A 3,545-nucleotide genomic window follows, 5' to 3' on the forward strand; every position below is an offset into this window, starting at 1 on the left:
CAGACAGCAAGCGCTTGTTGCATGCCACAATGCGCATATGGATGCCACATCAACACCACAGCCAGAGTGGGATGCCTTAATTGGCTGGGTGGTTGGTGTTGGTGCTGTTGACGGCGGCAGCGGGTGGCGGTGTTGAGGGCGCACTTGCTGATTGCCGCTGGCAGTAATGTTGATGTAAACATTACTTTTTGACACATGCAACACAACACGCGCTTCAAAAGCTGCCACACTCGACTTGACAACTGCAAGTGCGAGCTATTGCCACTAAAACTCAACTACGCCACCACCATGCACCATGCCTATCTCCTTGCCAACTCTGGCACTCATTTGCAGCCACTGTTTCCCCAACGCTTCACTGGTGTTGTTTGTGGTTTTTGTTGTTGCAGCAGCTGTTGATCCTCGCTCACAGCAGCACAGCAGCGCGCTGCATACTATCCTCAAGTGCATTTACACGCCTACTTGCTCGCAGGCGCCTTTCACGCTCCCTCTGTCTTCCAGCGCCCAACATCCGRCACACTCGTCCAAACAAGCACGAAGCTTTTTTCAACTGCCGCTGCCAGCACCGGTGCCGTTGTCAGCGCTTACAGTGTTGATGTTTTGATTTARGTGCGTCAAAAGTTGACTTCCTGCCGTCGCTGTCATGCCGCTGATGAAGCTATTGCTACTACTGCCACTGCCACTGCCACTGCTGTTGCTGTTATTGTTGCTGCTATTGCAGCTAGCGGCGTTTGCATTCGCCGTTTTTGTGCCCCGCGCAGCTTTAACGATGCGGATGTTTTAGTGCGTCAGCCATCAGCCRTTTTATTTACGATTTTTTCCTCGCTGCCAATTTTGTTGTTGCTGCAGCATTTCTTTACTAAGTCCTGCAATGCGGCAGCAGTGGCAGCTCGCGCTAGTGTGGCTGTTGCGCTTATTGCTATTGTGTGCCGCAAGCGTGGCAATGAAGTCGTTTTGRGTAGGGTAGGATGGTTGGGCGTCTTATTGGTTGACTAAAAACGAGCGAGTGCAAATGTGACGCTGYCTTTTTGCACTGTGGCATTAATTAGCGCGCACCCGCGCCCGCATCCGCATACACAAGCAGTTCGCATACTTAAAATCAGTAAAGCCGAAAAACTATTTTGCATTTTTTGCGAATATTTGTGTTGTGTTTGCTTTGCAAATTCGCGGCTCGCAAGGAGCAGCGTAAGCGCGCATAGGCGAAATGGCGTGTGAKATAGCAAGTGGGGAGCGTGTGCAAGTGCTAGTGGCGCCRCAAGCGCTCCAGCTCACACTCCGAATCCCTATTTCTCCCTCTTCCTCTCTCTTTCTCTCTCCAGCTTCCTCTTCCTCTGCGCGCACAAATTGCTGTAATTAATGTCGTGCAAAGTTGCGTGAACTTGGCTGCAATCAAGTGGCGCTGCTTGTTAAGTTTGCGGGGTGAGGTTTAAGTGGTTTTATGAATGCAAAAATTCAGTGGTTGCTGATGGCTTCGCGTGAAGTTCTTTGRCGCCAATGTGTGCGGTTTACGAGCAAACACTCAGTCTCATATGCGTGTATAGTGGCTCATAAAGAAATGTGTGCATGTGTGAGTGTGTGAGTTTGCTTTTAATTTTAGTTGTTTCTGTTTTACTGTTTTGTTTTTTGTGGCTTGTTGACATATTCCATTTACACACATTAACTTTTTAACTTTCGCAAAAATTTTTGCTCAACATAAATGCATTAACCTTTTTCAAACTCTAYTCCCAGTGAGTAGTCACTTTCCAGSAAGACTCSATTTKTATTAAAACTATAAAGTTTAAAAATAAAAAAAWTAAAAATACCAATATCAATATAATGCATTGAAAAAGTTCTAAAATCATAGAACGATAAGTTATAGTATTACACATACGGCCGTGTTCATGAAAATGGGTTTTAACTATAAATGCATGGGATCTATTGGAACTGACCTCGCCTCAAAGGGATTTGAACTGAAATGTTCAGAATGTTGTAAAAGGTCTTCGGTGATAATTGTTTGTCRTAAGGAAGTGTTTTTGATTGGTACAMATTATTCCAAAAGGGTTAAGAACGTATTGACGACGACCCACGTCAACGGAAATCAGCTCGTCAAAAAAATAAAGGAATCAGTGCTTGAGAATCGACGATTAACAGTCAGATATCCTACTATGATCTTTAGATTATCAGAAGGAAACCGTGAAAACTTTTTTGAAAATAATTTGGACCTAAGAAAGGAGAATTGATTCCAAAATCACTAATTTTGTTTGAAAAACAGCGCCGCATTAACGACTGTGAAACGTGTTATTACAGGCGATGAGTCTTGAATCTATTTATACRACCCGGAAGCRGACGATCAATCGGCCGGATATCGTGGCTAAAATGAGCCAAAACTGAAAAAACCACAACAAAGCACGTCAAAAATCAAGGTKATGTTGTCAGTTTTCTTCGATTATCGAGGTGGTGCACTCCGAATTCCTTTCGTCAGRCCAAACTGTMAACAAGGAATACTATTTAAGTGTTATGCGTCGTTGGCGTGGAGCTATTCGTAACAAGAAGTATGAATTATGGRCCGACAACTGTTGTTTTTTGCACCACGATAATGCACCGTCGCGTTATCTATTGATACTTCGGGAGTTTTTCACCAAATTTTCAACACATACCGTGTYGCAACCACCGTATTTGCCTGATTTAGCTCAGTGTGSCTTCTGGCTATTCAGCAAACTCAAACGACCGCTCCAGGRAAACCGTTTTGAGTCAATTGAAGATATTTAACGTGAATCGCTACGCTCATWMAATTCTATTGCGGAAATTAACTTTAACAACTGCTTCGAGGATAAGAAAAAAAGTTGGCGCAAGAGTATTGGGGCCAAGTAGCATTACTTAGGTCTTACTAGCTTCCCTGATATAGTTATGTTTGGTAGTAGTCGGACATACTTTCTGAACCGTGTTCCTCTAGAAGCTATTAAAAATGAATTATTATGAAAAATTAMACATTTATACGAATGGTTCGAAAATGGAAGGCGGAGATAGTGCGGGCATATACTGTCTAGAGTTAGGCATAAGGCATCCTTCTAAGTTACGTACCACTGCAGTATATTTCAAGCAGAGGTCTTTACTATTGGGAAGCCGCAGAGGTACATAGCAACTAATGCATCAGCAAGCAACTTTAAAGTCATCATCTCATAAACGGCCAAGCAGAAATTAAGACAGCAACTTCAGCTGTGCAGAGTGTTGTCAGAAACAAACTACTTTACATCTACTGGGTGCCAAGTCACGAAGGTATCGATGCCAATGATATATTGGATAATATTACCAAGAGGGATCCATTCCCACGACAGAGAATGGTGTTTGGTCATTCGATAACTTAACCGACATTAGTTAACCCATGCATTGTCTTTACGATGATGTGAACAAGAGCATGGCAAAGAAGGTTTAAATTCGATGTAATGAACTAACAGGACTGCAAAGGTCCTCTTCAAAGCGTATGGTATACATGATTGGAATACTCACTCTTCACAGTCAGATGGCGGCCTACGCCTGCAGAATGGGGCCGATAGGTCTAGATGACTGCA

The 3,545-nt window shown here is 43.5% G+C and overlaps 1 protein-coding gene across 3 annotated transcripts in view; it reads left to right on the top strand.

Annotated features, from left to right (window-relative positions):
• LOC108976865 (cadherin-87A) overlaps nt 1–3,545 on the top strand; it is a 175,702-nt gene that overhangs the window by 151,535 nt on the left and 20,622 nt on the right. The window lies entirely within an intron of this gene.

The sequence above is a fragment of the Bactrocera latifrons genome, unplaced genomic scaffold (assembly GCF_001853355.1).
Source record: "Bactrocera latifrons isolate USDA-ARS-PBARC rearing strain unplaced genomic scaffold, ASM185335v1 scaffold_80, whole genome shotgun sequence".
Taxonomy (NCBI): domain Eukaryota; kingdom Metazoa; phylum Arthropoda; class Insecta; order Diptera; family Tephritidae; genus Bactrocera; species Bactrocera latifrons.